The following is a 17,407-nucleotide window of genomic DNA, read 5'->3' on the forward strand; positions in this document are numbered from 1 at the left end:
AGCTCAACCAAGTCAAAGCACATTGACATTAAGTTCCTAGTTGTTAAAGAGAAGGTACAAAGTGGACAGATATCCATAGAACACTTAAGGACAAACTCCATGATTGCGGATCCACTCACTAAAGGTCTACCACCCAAGGTCTTTCATGAGCATACTGCTCACATGGGTGTGCTACAGTTTGAGGAATCTTGATTTTAGTGGGAGTTTCGTCCATTATGTAATTCATGTTCTATGTTTAATTGTAAAGTACAAATACATTGTATTTGGACTTTCTGATCAGAAATAAAGTTTAAAGTATTCAGTTTTTGGTTACTTTGTACATTTAAGTTATGGTATGATCTCATTCGATAAAGTAGGACCAGTTGAAAATTGACATGCATTGACCAACTTCATGTAATTTTCATGCTACACTTTTCATAATGGGTCTATGTCATTTAGTTGTGTCAGTACGGGTGATCATTGATGGGTTTAGTTATGCTTATTATGACGAAAGCCTCTTTGGTTCCATGTGCTGATATGATTAATGGACGGGACAATTTGGATTATACTCAAGGTAATTATAATGACATTTTTTGACGTCATAAAGTCTAACACACTCCTAAGGATACATGTGTGACCAGTGGGAGATTGTAAGATTTATGGGTCACATATGTAATTAATTAATAAAGTGTGTTAGGGTCATTATATAATTAGCCAATAAACTAGGGGTCAAATAATATATAATAGTTTATGGCTAAAGAGCATAATGGTTATGAAAATTAATAGTGTAGATACCAGGCAGTTTCTAATTTAATGAGGGGCTGAATTGGAAATACTGCAATTTGGGATATAACTAATAATAGTTATATATAGGGGTAATGGTCCCCAAGGCAAACACAACAAGACTATTCAGTTTCAAAACCCTAAAGGAGAAAATTCTCTGGTTCTCTCTATCCCCATCAAGAGAGCAAGGTCTTCAGGGTGTTTTGCTGAGGAAGATCACCCAACCCATTGGCTCTATCATCATCATCTCAGGATTTCATTAATGGCAATTCCCACAGGTACGCTTCCGCCTTTGGCTATTCATCATGTAATTGACATGGATTGTTGAGCACAACGTTATTAAGGTTTTTCCAACATAAACCTCCTAGGAACTTGGACGTGAGTTGTTCTTTTCTTTTTCATTCTTCAAGACATGTAAAGGCTACATCTTTGTCTTATTAGCTACTGCCTTATTGTAGGTTGATGCTGGATCATTTTCAGCATGTGAGAGATATGTGTTGGGTCACTTTCAATGATGTTGACTATAGACCCATCCTCTAACCTAGTATAATCTATCCTCGTATCTATTCAATCTTCCCTCTGACTTCTTTTTTTAAAATGCTTTATTTACTCATTCTTTGCTACTTATTTGTCTTCTCTTTATGAATAAAAAACATTGTTTCGCTGAGGATGAGTATTTTGGAACTTTGAAGGTTCATCCTTTTAGGAGTTCATCCTCTTGTATGTCTATCATCCAGATTTGAATCAGATTTTTCTCCTTTTTATCTCACTCAAAAGCACAGATTAGTCATTAACCACAATCATAATATTTTAAATAATTTTGTTACCATTAAAACCATTTAAGAGAGACTTTGTCTCAACAATAATTAATTTTATGGGCTCAAAATTTTGATGATTTTTTTTTTTTTTAATTTTAGTAATAAAAATGGTTACTTGTTGAAATTTTAAAACATAAAAGATCAAATTGCTACTTAAAATTAAAATAAATGACCAAATCGAAAAGAAAAAAAAAGATAAAGAGCTAAAACGTTAACATAAATTAAGTTAATGGACCACATGTGGTATTTAGCCTATAAATTATAATTGTGATTCTTTTAGTAAAATATGGGAAAAGAATGTTAGAAGTTATAAGTAAATGTGAGCACTAAAAGGTATATCATGGATAAAATAAGTTATGGATTACCTTGTAACGAGCCTTCTTTTGTGCTTCTCATGTTTTCAAATCAGCATTTGGTGTTATGTAATCCAAGAGGTCTGACACGCTGATATAAGAAATTTTTAAGAACATTTTTTAAGAAATTTTTTTTTTACTCTGTCCAAACACTATCCTGGAAAAGAAAACAAACAAATCATGAATTGGACCTTTTTGGCTTATCTTTGCTACCAGTGAACTGGTATCCCATGAAACAAATATCCTAACTTGCAAGGGGAACAAATCTAGCAAACAATCCTCTGCATTGAAGAGGCTCCCAAAATCTTTCACCGCATTATTAAAATCATTATACCTACAAGAAGAGTACGATTAATCAATTTTTCACTCGTATGAATTATATGTGCTTGTAAGACCATCATATGCTTTCTTACATGAAATGAAACCATCATTATTCTCTGTTATGCTAAAATAATTTATACCAATAGGAAAGGGAACAATTCTGGTACCCTTCAAAATTTGTTGTGTACCGGTATCCAAATGTGTTGAACCAGTAAATATATAATTGTTTCTGTTAACATCATGCAGAGAACAAAAATGGTGTTAGATAAGGGCATGCAAACCAAGTATACTGCTCTTAACAAACAATGCATAATTTTTCCAATCTCCTAAAACAACATTTTGATTATACAAGAATTAGAATGATTATCTCAAATTTAATGCTACACTTGATAGTCCTTCTATGTCCATGTAAGGTTTGAACCACTTATATTGAACAAGTAATTATCCCATAACTATGATACAAAAATCCAATCCAATCATGTTTTTCTAACCTTCAAGCATTAAATAAATCCAATGGTGTTTTCTATCTAATTTGCTAAGCTTAACATAGTTTTGCATACCTTCAAGCATGAAAGCAAAACAATCCAATTCAATCTCACTAAAACACCATATTTGGACCCAAAGCAAATGTGTAGAAAACAAAACACACAAAATTTAAGTTGAAATTTATAAGAAAATTAAGAAATTATCTGAAATTGCGCTTAAGACTTGTCGGATATAGGTTACGGTTCCTACAATTTAAAAGAGAAATTAAGAAATGAGAAACAAACGAAATTGATAAGGGTTCATGCGATTTGAAATAGAAACATAAACAAAATCCAAAACGGTCGAAGGTGATTATAGGTTACCCACTCATAATCACCCAATTCAACCTTCTCGAATCTTCTACTACCATCCTCACTCGTTTCCACTCCCTTTGATATAACCAATCACATTCCAAGCAATAGTCTCTCCCCGTGTTTTCTGCACGCTTCTTCAAATAGCTCTGTCTGCTTGTTCACTCCATCCTATGTCGTCTCTACAGGCGATTCGAATCGACTGTTTCAAATTGTTAGATTGGTGCCGGTGGAGTTTGTTGGAACGCCACGACGTTTGTGGTTGTTGGAGCGGAAAATGATCAGTGGCGGATCTTGAACAAAATCATTGGGATGGCCGAACTTTTAAAATTTTAATATATAAATAAAAAGTATAATATTTGTATCGTAAGAATTTTAAGTTGTAAATTTAAAAAAATATATTGGAGAGATGTACTAGATCAAATTTTGGTTTATATTTTTAATAATTAAAAATTAGTTGAAATTTAGGTTGAAAATTTTATTTTATTTTATAATTATAGTAGTTGTTTTTGTAATTTTTTTATAAATGATTCCCTTGGGTTATATAATAGACATTTGGATTATAATTTAGTCTACAAAAAGTATTTTGTCTATCTTAAAGACTTTGAAAATCATGTTCTAATCTTAAAAATTGATGTTGAGACAAAATCTCTCTCAAATGATTTTAATGATAACAAAATTATTTAAAAGATTATGATTGTGGTTAATGACTAATCTGTGCTTTTGGGTAAATTCATATAAGAAAACAGGTTATTAATCATTAAGATAAAAAGGAGAAAAATCTGATTCAAATCTGGAGGATATGCATACAAGAGGATGAACTCCTAAGAGGATGAACCTTCAAAGTTGCAAAATATTCATCCTCACTGAAACAATGTTTTTTATTCATAAAGAGAAGAAAAATCAGTAGCAAAGAATGAATAAATAAAGAAGTCAGAGGTCAGATTGAATAGGTACAAGGACAGATTGTACTAGGTTAGAGGATGGGTCTATAGTCAACTTCATTGAAAGCGACCCAACACATCTCTCACACATGCTGAAAATGACCCATCATCAACCTACAATAAGACACTAGCTAACAAGACAAAGATGTAGCCTTTACATGTCTTGAAATGAAAAATAAAAGGAGAACTCACGTCCAAGTTCCTAGGATGTTTGAACCTCTTGTAAGAGGATGGACTAAACCAGTCCAAGGACAACTAGATGGCAATTCCGTAAATATGATGAAAGACCTTGCACTTTTTTATTGAAGACCCCAACTGTCATAAAACATTTGTCACTTAGAAAGAGCATCTCAAGATCTCTATAAAAGGCAGGGAACACTTCATCATAAGACACATAACAATATTGTATAAAAAGAGCAAGTTTTTTAATGCTATCAAGAGCAATTTCAATCATCTCTTTATACTTTCAATAATCCTATACTAGATGTTTGAAATATCTTTTTAGAAATTGTTTAAGTGAAGAGAATCATCATACTCATATCACTTTGTAATTTCCCCTTCTAGTGATATTTTAGCTACAACAATTGGCATCAAAGTAAGGTTCTCTAGAAAATTACATCTAATCGTGTAAGAGAAAAAGATCAAAAGAAAAAATGTCAAAAGCTAAGTATATTCCTAAAGGAGGATCATTCAGCAGACCTCCGTATTTTGATGGCATAAATTACTATAATTGGAAAGGTAAGATGAGACTATTTCTAATATCACAAGATAACAACATGTGGTCTATGGTTGAAAACGGGGATCACATAATAAGAATCAACAACACAGATGCAACCTCTGATGAGAAACCTCAAGCACACTGGACGGCTAATGAAAATGCTAAGGTACTCCAAAACTTTAAAGCTCATTTATTTCTAACGTGTGCTTTGAGCATGGAAGAATATGATAGAGTTGAAGAATGCCAAAATGCTAAGGAACTAAGGGACACTCTAAAGATCCATCATGAAGGATCAAGTCACCTAAAAGAAGCGAGGATTGACACGAGAGTAAGAGATTTTGAACTATTCAAAATGAAGGAGGAGGAAACAATTGATTAAATGTTCTCAAGGTTAAAAATCATACTAAACATCTTGATAACTTGCTAAGTATTAGTCAATTATGTGATAGTGGATTTGAAGTTATTTTTAAGCCTACTCTATTCGAGGTTAAACATTCATCCTCGAGTAGAGTTTTCTTCTCCGGTTTTAGAAAAAACAATTTATATGAACTATATCTAGATGATTTACCTACAAAATATTGTTTCGTAGACATTGAAAAAGATAAATGGATATGGAACAAACGAGTTGGTCATACAAGCTTAAATACTATTTCTAAATTATCAAAATTAGAATTTGTTACCGGTCTTCCAACAATTAATTTTGAGAAAGACAAAGTATGTGAAGCTTGTGTCAAAGGAAAATAAGTTAAAAGTAGCTTTCACTCTAAAAATATTATTTCAACAAATCATCATCTTGAGCTTCTTCACATTGACCTCTTTGGTCCTATCAAAACTCCAAGTCTTAGTGGAAAAAGATATGGATTGGTAATTTTTGATGACTTCACACATTTTACATGGGTTTTATTTTTAAAACATAAAGATAAAGCTTTTAAGGCATTCCACCATTTTTGCAAAAAGATTCAAAATGAAAAAGGATAAAAAATTGTCTATGTGAGAAGCGACCATGGAGGTGAATTCGAAAATGAATCCTTTACAAATCTTTTTGAAGAAAATGGAATTTCTCACAATTTTTCTTGTCCAAGAACTCCCCAACAAATGGAGTTGTTGAAAGGAAAGTACAACTTTACAAGAAATGGCTAGAACTATTTTAAATGAAGCCAACATTGAAAAATAATTTTGGGCCGAAGCTATCAACACATCATGTTATGTTTCAAATTGCGCATCTATTAGAAACTTTTTAAACAAACTCCATATGAACTATGGAAAGGTAGAAAACCAAATATTTCTCATTTTCATATATTTGGATGCTATTGCTACATTCTAAATAATAAAGAAAATTTGGGAAAGTTTGACCCAAAATCTGATAAAGGTATTTTTCTGGGATATTCCACATCGTCAAAAGGTTATAGAATATATAATCTTAAGACTGAAACTGTGGATGAATCCATGCATATTTTTTTTTTATGAGTTTGATGACTTGTGTTTAGAAAATGTGGATAACTATGAAGAAGATGGACATTCATCCTCTCAAGTACATAGTCCAAACGAAGAGGATGAGTTTGATCCAACCTCTCAACAACCTACAAGAGGATGGAAAATTGTACCGTATCATCTTCTTGATCTAATAATTGTAAATACTGCCGATGGTGTTAGGACCAGAAAATCTCCAAAAGAGAATACTAACAACATGGCCATGATCTCACAAGTTGAACCCAAAACAATTGATCAAACAATGTGACAAATCATGGGTTGAAGCCATGATGGAGGAGCTGTCATAGTTTGAAAGAAACAAAGTGTGGGATCTTGTGCCCCATCCTCTGGACAAATCCATCATTGGAACTAAATGGATAGTTAGAAACAAACTGAATGTGGATGGTGATATAGCTAAATATCACTAGAAAAGGGGTTGAATAGGGATTTTGCTGTTAAAAATAAATTTCTCGTGTTTTAAAAACTATCCTCTCACAAAGGATGCAAACTCGGGGATGGTTATTTAAACCTTTAAATAAGAGCTGAGCAAAAGGAAGAGAAAATATAAAGAATGACACGCACAACTTTTATACTGGTTCACCCAAGTAAGGCTACGTCTAGTCCTCACACACTTGTGAGATTTCACTAATGTTCAAGCTGATCAACCTCTCACAGAGGATGATTACACTTTGTGTATTCTTTAGCCTCACCAAGCTTACATTCAAGTTTCAACTATTTCCAAGTGTAATTCACGTGGAAATTACAGAGTGATATGAATGTGATTGTTTCTCTTTTCTTAAACACTTTCTAAATGGATATTGTTGATCTTGATAGCTTTGAGATACTTGATCTTTTTATGCAATATTGTTGTGTATTGGACAATGGATAGCATACTGCCTTTTATAAATACTTTGAGATGACATTTCCGAGTGGCAAGTGCTTTATGACAGTTGGGGACTTTAATAAAAAAGTCCAAGGTCTTCAGTGAGGATTAGTATTTTGCAGATTTGAAGCTTCATCCTCTTACGAGGTCACCCTCTCGAATTCCAATTCTCCATATTTGAATCATATTTTTCTCCTTTTTGTCTTAATGATTAATAACTTGTTTTCTTATATGAATTCACTCAAAAGCACAGATTAGTCATTAACCACAATCATAATCTTTTAAATAATTTTGTTATCATTAAAACCATTTGAGAGAGATTTTGTCTCAACAATCTCCCCCTTTTTGATGATGACAAAATTCTTTAGATTATGATTTTTGTAATATGTAAGGAAGAAATATTTAAAACTCCCTCTCAATCGTACAAGTAATAATTTTGAAAAAATTTCCCTTTTAACATTCAATTAAAAGCAATTTTTTAAAATTATGCAATATTGAGGTAAATAGAACTATCATTAGTATTAAAACATAATTGATTAGATAAGTTCTAGCAACTTAAACAATATAACAAAAGGTTCAAAAGTTCCAACATAATATCAAAATGTTAACAAGAACATATGACCAACATATGACAAAAAGTTTCACATAATCTGACTCCCCTTGAATTTAATCAGCAACAAAAAGTAGTAAAATTAAAGCAGAGTCATTCAGCGGAGGATGAATCTTTAGATGATGATGACGATGAAGAGTCAGGAACATAGGATGACTGGGCCGGTAGCACAAGAGGACGATCATCAGCAGCAATAGAAGGAACCAAATGTTTGGTGACCCATTCAAGAATGAGGCCAAACTGAGGAATTTTGTTTTGGAAGTGAAAGAAATTAGCCAACAATTTCTTTTGATCCTTCTAAATGGTCGTTAGTATCTTCAATTGCTTGTTGTTCATATTTCCTGCGAATCTCTTGCTGGGCTTTGATTCATCACTCGCACTTTTGTTGTGCAAGCTCCTAGCCTTGTCTTTTGAAGAATTATCAAATGTTGTAGCCAAGAGGGAATCAAAAGAGCTAAAATGCCCAAGAACCTCTGGAAGAGGTTGGGACTGTTCTTCTAAATTTGGGCTAGAATTAAATGGTGCACTTTTTTGGAGAAAGAGGAGAAGAGTTCAAACTTACTTGAGTTGGAAAGGAGGATATTTCAGCAAGCACGTTCTCAAGAGGGCTCTTTGAAGAAGGGTGGTCATAAGATATGTTCAGATCAAAGTATAGGTCTTCACCATCCTCTATACTTGGTAGATGATTGTCTTCAAAGGCATCCTCAACTGAAGGAGCGCATCATGTGTCGAGGGAATTTTGTTGAGCAGTGGAGATTGAGGAATAATGGAGTCAGTCGAATCAAACAAAGGAGTAGGAGTGCGAGCAATAGGAAGAGATGGTGGAGAAACAATAACTTGAGGAGGTTGATCCTTGGTAGGTTCAGATTGTGGATTTGTAGATGGAGAACAAGAAGTCTTCTTTTTCTTTGAAGTTGTTTGTGAGGTAGATGATGAGTTTTTGTGAATAGGGGTTCCTGAAGATGGAGTTTGTTCAGGAAGATCAAGTCTCATTTGTTTGACATTTTTCATAGAGAAGGAATTGTTAAAATGAACATATTGTTCATCATCAAGAGGAACTTTGAAAAATTTAAAAACTTTGGTCAGGATTATCCCATAGGGAGCTGATCGACCTAAAACAACATCATTCCACATGAAACTAAATATTATATTTCCCAAATGGAGTGGTGTTCCAGTCAATAGATGATGGATAATCAGAATATCAAGCTCGGTTACCTTTTCAAAACTTCCATCCCTTGGCACTATAGAGTGAACACAAATGTTATGAAGGATACGATATATAGAGATAAGGTTTAAGGGGATTTATCAAAATATTTTGGATGACAGAGGATTGAGTGATCTTATATTGTGCATACCAAGTTTCAGAAAAACAGTAAGCCCCTGCATCCTGAAGGTCAAGGATTTGATATAAAGTGGTGGGATTGACTTCCAAGTGAACTCCTTTGAGTATGAAGCTAAAATTAGAGCTTCCTTTAGAACCATTACAAGCAACGTAGAAGGCTTTCACGAGGCGTGGGTATTGGGGTTCATTTTCCAAAGGAAAAAAGCCCATCCTAACTGATAAAAACTTCTTCAACATTGAAACCACCTCGTTTCAAGTCATCAAGGTCAATGAGCTTTCCATTGACTACAAATTTATTTTGCCATTTTGAAAAATAATTTGTCTCCCAAACTGGAGTATCAAATAGAGGAACAATGGAAGCTATTTTGGAAGAAAATGAACGTGATTTTTTGGAGGGAGGTTGACTCTTTTTAGTTGATTGAGTTCTAGACCTTTTCGGAGTGGAATTTTCAGATGTTGATTTAGGGATGGATGTCGCAGAAGTGATTTCCTCTGAATCATCCGAGTCAACCACACGGATAGTATTGTCCTGAGGGACCTTTTTCTTTGAAGAGACAACCCCAGAAAAAATTATGGGGGATCTTCTAATTGGAGAAGAGGAAATGGTGTTTGAAGAGGAGAGATTTTTGGATTTTGGAATAGGAGGTTGAGAAATCATTTTTTTTGTTTGCTGAGAAGGATTAATTTGGTGTGAAGGTGCACGAGGAGGAGAGGCAGCAATGTGATCTACTCCTTGATCATCAGACTCAGTGCTTGAATAATTGTGAAAGCTCTTTTTTGGATCAAGAAAAGAGATTTTACGCTTTGCAGTATGTTTAATGCGCGCCATTTGTGTCTAGAAGATGAACACGGAAAAATTATTTGAGAAGAAGTTAGGTTTTTAAACAGTTTTGAAACTGATAGAAGAAGAGAAACAAAATTAAATCGTGTAAGGTAAAAAAAATAAAGGAGGAAGAAGGAGAGTCGTTTGATGGAGTGTGTAACACCCCGATTTTTAACAGCGCGAGTGTATTTTTTTTTCTTTAACCAATTAATAAAATATCAAAGTGTAGCATAAAATGACAAATGTCATAATTAATTACATCATAATTATAACAAAATGAAATAGTCTTGAGGTGACAAACCAAAATATCCCAATATAAAATACACCGGGGCTATGAGATCTATCAGGCATCACTCATACCCCTGGGATATTCTCGGCAGACACGTATACTAGTATTGCTCCAAGAAATACTAATCCCCCAATGGACACGTAAAAAAAAATGGAACATGGACCCACCAAAACAGAAGTCGTCTGATCGTATAAGTATAGTTACAGTCATCCCAAAATGAAATAAGTACAACCACCAAAAGAAGACATCAAGTCCCTATACAACAAAAGTAATCTAATCATACTCTAGCAACTACAATAACATGGGTGACCTCCACACACTCCACAAGTCCCGTCAGATGCAATATCCATCTTTGAGGTAACCTCCTCCTCATCAACATCCATAGACGGATTGATCTCTTCAGAAGTCAGATCCACCCACGAGATAGGTGGCTTCAATGGCGCTGGAATCTCAAAACAATTCAATAAATCAGTGATGGTCGGTAAGTGATCATTCATCGGAGAAGGAAACTCTGACTTGGCTCGCCTGCAATTTCTCTCTCTACTAGTCTCGACCCCTTATCCTTTCCGCCAGTCCTTGGTCCAACCGTTGTATCCTCAGCTTCTACAGTAGCCTCTACCTCAACCCTAACTGAAGAATCATCTACATCGTTGCATGCTCCACTCATTCCGAGCACCAATCCTACTGGTACCGAATAGTCGATCTTCTTGCGAGTGAGCTCCATGAGGTATACTGCTCCAGCTCTCCTACTCGTCCTCGCTACCCTCCTCGTATAAGTAGCCCTACTTGAGATGGGATCGTATGCCCAAGCAGTCGGCGAATCTTAGTTAGGGAAGTCTAACGATGTTTCCGTCACCAGAGTAACAATCAGGGGAACGGACTTGGGTATCATTTGAGGGCAAAGCCCAAATTTCACAATAATTGTAAAGGGTCACCAACTAAAATTAACAAATATCACTTAGCATTTAAATTTTAAATGCACAAAATAACCTTTCATCTTAGCATACTCGTTGAAAGGGTTTACATATGTCAAACATGCATAAACAAGTTGAAAAATGAAGTTTTTGACGAAACTGCACTGTCGTATTCGAATACAGCATCCTTGTATTCGAATACTGTGCAAATTCACAACTCAGTAGCAAAATCAGCACAACTGTATTCGACTGCAGCATCCTTGTATTCGAATTCAAGTGCGGAAATAGTGAAAAATCCTTCACGACTGTATACGACTACCACATGGCGTAGCCGAATTCAAGTGCTAAGTCAGTAGCAAAATTCACTTAAATGTATTCGAATACAAGCTCCTCGTATTAAAATACAACAGCTAAATAATGCAGATTTCAGTTTCGAAAAGGTTCCGCAATCAATCAACACTTACACACAAATCCAAACAATCAAACTTACCAATTACGACACAATCACAAGCACCTTAATGCAATGCGTATATGCCAAAATGTATGATTCCAGAATTTCCAAATCAAAACCCTTCTCGAAGGGGCGTAAATCATAATTGTACCGCCTATTACAGGCCTTGTACTAATTACCAAGGTGCCACCCATCAGAGGCCCGCACGATTTTCTAAAGTGTCGCCTATCACATGCCTTCACTGTTTTCTAGAGTGCAATTGCTCACAAATCAGCACATTCTAGAGGGCAATCTCTCACAGATCAGCACGACGCGATAATCCTCGTAAGGATAAGATGAACCAACAATTCACATGGCATCATCTCGTGGCCCATTCGGTCACCACTATCACCATGGCCAATCCGGTCACCATGTATTATGAAGTGCATGAGCATACTCTGACTCTTTTCACCACAACCATTAAGTAAATGTGGCTATTAAAAGATTCTCCATTTTTAATACTCATTTAACACTAATGATTTTCAAATTCAACACAGAGCATACTCAAACATATATTTTTTCACCACCACACATCAAATTTAATCCACAATTTACATTAAATTCGATCAATTCAAATTCCACAAAATCCACACCTAGTTCAATTATCAATCACCCATAAATTTCCACATTTTCAAACATAAATCACGCCAAATTAATTTTCACAAACCACACCTCAAACACGTCAAATTTAATTTCCTCAAAAACACACATAAATGAATTAAATTCCTTTTCCACAAAATCACACATCAATTTCACCAAATTCCAACTCTACAAATACACATATAGCATCCTATATGCAAGCTAAATATTTGGAAGGATTCCTTACCTCCGTTGTGGCTTTAACAAGCGATTACGGCACAACTATTAATTTCGATAAAACTTTCGCTCGCGTCGTCGCTTCTAAAGTTGACTCACTAGCACCGTAGTAGGGAGATTAGCAATTTTCCCTTCTATCACTTCTCGAAACGTAGCTCAAATGTCGAAGAAAAGTGGAGGTTTGTATTTGTGGGTTTTTTTTGAAATCACCAACACTAAGATTTGGTTTTGCGAAATAGAGGCAGGGAAGAAGAAGCAGTTCTCTCGAGAAGGAGGAAATTTTTTCTTTCACTAACACTTAGAGAGGAAATGTTTCTGATTTCTTCGTTTTCCTTAGCCTTGCTTCTCATATATTAAAACCAAACCACAAATATCTAAATAACTTTACTCACATCTCTATCTATTTTGGTAAAAATATCTACTTTCGCCGTAACTCAATTAACGAATAACATTTTCAGCAACCCGATATATTTTTAACAAAACTGCCCGTATTAAATTCTTCGTAACGTAAATAAATTATTATTCGACAAAAGATTCACCGTAAATAATCTAATTTATTGATCGACGAATAATTTTAATCGAGGCACCAAAAAGATATTTTGGCATTAAACTCACAAAATATCAATAACTTGGCTAAAAAGCCTCAAAATTCAATACCTAAATACACAAAAATACATAAATTAGAATTTAAAACTAAGGGTCTTACATTACTACCCCCCTAAAATTAGTTTCGTCCTCAAAACTACGCGTCGATAAACAACTCAGGGTGTTGTTCCCCCATCTTGCTCTCCAATTCCCAAGTCGCATCTCCAGTAGTTGAGTTCCAAATCACCTTGACCAACGAAACATCCTTGTTCCTTAATCGCTTAATCTCCCTGTCATTAATTCTTACAAGTAATACTTCAAATGACAAGTTATCCTTCAGCTGAATTGTGTTTGGTTTGATCACACGAGACGAATTTGTAAGGTATTTTATCAATTGTAACACATGAAAAACATCGTGAATATTGGACAATATCGGAGGCGATGCAGTCCGATAAGCAACATGTCCAATTCGTGCAGAAATCTGATATGGTCTAATGAATTTGGAGTCAATTTATGTCGATTTCAAGGCTCTACCAACTCCATTAGTAGGTGTGACTGTTAGAAATACATGGTCACCCTGTTCGAATTCTAGAAGTCTGCGACGCTTGTCCGCGTAACTCTTCTGACGATCTTGTGAAATCTTCATTTTCTCTTTTATCTTCTTGACCTTATCTGTAGTCTGTTGTTCCATCTCCGGTCCTACAATCATACTTTCACCGTCCTTATACCAACACAAAGGCATTTAACACTTGAGTCCATATAAAGCCTCATATGGTGCCATTCCAATAGTTGTGTGGAAACTATTGTTGTAGGTAAACTTAACCAACAAAAGTACATCATCCCAACTTCCTCTATCATCTAATACACATGCTCTCAATAGATCTTCCAAGGACTGTCCATCCGTTTGTCCGTCCGTCCGTTTGTGGATGGTAAGCTGAACTCAATCTTAGTTTCGTTCCCAACGCTTCATGCAATGCTCCCCAAAAGTGCGATGTGAACTTTGGATCACGGTCTGATTCAATACTCGACGGTACTCCGTGTAATCTCACAATCTCAGCAATGTAGATCTCAGTTAGCTTATCTACCTTATAGATGGTCTTTACTAGTAAAAAGTGTGCAGATTTAGTTAATCGATCCACTATCACCCAAATAGAATCATTCTTTCTCCTTGTTTTCAGCAATCTAGTTATAAAATCCATGGCAATGATGTCCCATTTCCACTTAGGGATATCTAAAGGTTGCAACATTCCAGCAGGTCGCTGATGTTCCACTTTTGCTTTCTGACAAGTTAGACAAGTTGATACATACTCCGCTACATGTCTCTTCATTCCTGGGCACCAATAATTATGCCTCAAATCCTGATACATCTTTGTTGCTTCAGGATGAATACTCAATTTCCTTTTATGAGCCTCTTCTAAAATTGTTTTCGTCATATCTGTAATTTCTGGTACACAAATCATACTATTACATCTCAAAATATTATCTAGTCCGATCTTAAACTCAGTTGTCATCCATTGCACTATTAGGTTCCTCTTCTCTTGAATTAAGACGTCATCTTGAGAATTCACAATGTCTTCAAGTAGTCCACTCGAAATCTTAATCATTCCGAATTTCAAAATTTATGGTGCAAACTCTACGTTCAAGTGTAGGTCTCTAAAAGCTTGCCACAACTCTTGTTGTCTAGCCATCACTATTGAAGACACTGATACACTTCTTCTACTCAACGCATCAGCCACTACATTGGCCTTCCCAGGCTGGTACTGCAATGTGAAATCAAAAACCTTGAGAGTCTCCATCCATCGTCTCTGACGCATGTTTAATTCCTACTGATCAAACAAATATTTCAAACTCTTATGGTCACTGAACACTATGAACGTGCATCCATATAAATAGTGCCTTCAGATCTTCAATGCAAAAACTACAGCAGCAAGCTCCAAGTCATAAGTAGGATAGTTTCTTTCATGAATCTTCAATTGCCTTGAGGCATAAGCTACAACTTTCTTGTGTTGCATCAGAACACATCCCAAACCTTGGTGATATGCATCACAGTAAACTTCATATCGTTCTTCTGATTGTGGTAATACTAATACTGGTGAGGTTGTCAACTTTCTCTTTAGCAACTGAAAATTTTCCTCACACTTCTCCGTCCAAGCAAATGATTGATCCTTTCTAGTGAGTTCTGTCAATGGAGCTACAATCTTAGCAAAACCTTCAATAAACCTCCTGTAGTACCCTGCCAGTCCTACAAAACTTCGTATGTCAGTGATAGTCTGAGGTTGTTTCCAAGGAAGAACTGTTTCAATCTTTGTCAGATCCACAACGATTCCTTCCTTGGTTATCAGATGTCCTAAGAAATTCACTTCTTCTAGCCAAAACACACACTTCGACATATTGGCATACAATTGCTTCTCGCGTAAAATTTCAAGAACTTGGTGAAAATGTTATCGATGTTCTTCCTCAGTCCTTGAATAAATTAATATGTCATCAATGAACACTACAACAAATTTATCTAGGAATGGACTAAAGATTATGTTCATGTAGTCCATAAAAATTGATGGTGTATTGGTAACTCCAAACGGCATAACAAGATATTCATAATGTCCATAATGGGTTCTGAAAGCAGTTTTCTGAATATCTCCATCCCTTACCCGAATATGATGGTAACCCAACTTTAAGTCAATCTTCGAAAATACCGCAGCTCCTCTCAACTGATCCATCAAATCATCAATGTGTGGCAAAGGATAGCAATTCTTAATAGTTTCTCTTATTAAGTTGTCTATAATCCACATATAAGCGCGAGCTTCTGTCCTTCTTCTTAACTAGCAACACCGAAGCTCCCCATGGTGATACACTTCGCCTAATAAATTTCTTCTCCAAAAAATCTTCAATTTGGCCTATGAGCTCATTTAATTCCAATGGCGACATTCGATACAGCGCAATTGAAATTGGTCCGGTTCCTGGGTACAAATCAATGAAAAATTCCACTTCTCTTAACGGCGGCAATCCTGGAATTTCTGTTTGAAATACGTCCGGGTACTCATTGACACACTTCACATCCTCTATGTTCACATTTATCTTTGCCTCCACATTAGCCAACGACAAAAACTCATGAGTTCCTTTTCTTAGCGACACTCCGAGTTTGTTAGTAGCTAGATACTTAACAACTCCTGGTTCGGGGAAAAGAACCAGTTTGCTAGCACAATCCAATATCACATAATGATACGACATCCAATCCATACCGAGAATGACCTCGAGTGATTGTAGAGGTAAACAAATCAAATTAATCAAGAAATCCCTATTTTGGATAGTTATTTGACAATGTAAACAGGCAGAATATTGTCAAAGTCTTAGCAGGTGTGGAAACAACCAAATCAAAAGGCAAAGCAGGTACATATAACTTCAAACGATTCACACAATCCATAGCAATGAAGGAATGGGTTGCCCCCGAATCAAAAAGTGCAGTTAGAGTGTTATGTGCAATCTCACAGTCACGTTGAATGAGATTGCTAGGTGGATTTCCAGCTTCAGCACTCACGCAATAAACGCATCCTTTAGCAGTAGGACGAGTAGCCCTAGTCACATTCACAATTGGTTCCACTTTGGGAGCCGTGCAATCCCTTGCAATGTGTCCTGGCTTGTGGCAGTTGTAGCAAGTAAGTCCCTTAGAGGTACAAATATTAGCATAATGTCCCTCTTCCCCACATCGGAAACATCGATTCCCTTGTCCCAATTGCCTTCTGAAATTCGGGTTCCCCGGGCGATTCTGCCCCCCGTTATTATTTTGTAGTCAATTATAAGGTTTAGCAACTTGTTTTCCCTTGTTTTTCTGATAATTCACCCAACTAGGCCCTCCTGAATGAAAATTCCCTCCTCGGCTAGCCCTCTTTTTTTTTTCTTCATATTCTCAACTTCTCTACATTTTTCCACAAGAACTTGGAAATATTGAATTCCCAAGGGTAAGACAGAGTCTTGGATCTCGTACTTTAGTCCGTCTTGGAAACGATGACACACGAATTGTTCATCAGCCTCTTCACGGAAAAACATGAAATGCCTTGACAACGATTCAAACTTAGCGGCATATTCATCCACTGTCATGTTGCCCTGATGAAGTTTTAGAAAATCATCACCCAGTTTAGTCATGGTACTCATCGGGAAGTATTTGTCTAAAACCTTCATTTTGAATGATTCCTAGTTCACCTATTCGTGAGCTAGTCCCATCAGAAGTCTTGTACTCCTCCACCAATATTCAACATCCTCTAGTAGCAGATATGTAGCATAGTTGACCTTCACTCTTGCCTGACAGTTAATCATCTAAAAGATCTTTTCCACTTCTTGGATCCTCTGATCCGCTTTCTTTGAATTCTCATCACCCCTTAAACTTGGGAGGATTATAACGGAGAAAATCTTCCAATCCTCTTGACTCAGCAGCACAA

Source organism: Cicer arietinum, chromosome 3 (assembly GCF_000331145.2).
Source record: "Cicer arietinum cultivar CDC Frontier isolate Library 1 chromosome 3, Cicar.CDCFrontier_v2.0, whole genome shotgun sequence".
Lineage (NCBI taxonomy): Eukaryota > Viridiplantae > Streptophyta > Magnoliopsida > Fabales > Fabaceae > Cicer > Cicer arietinum.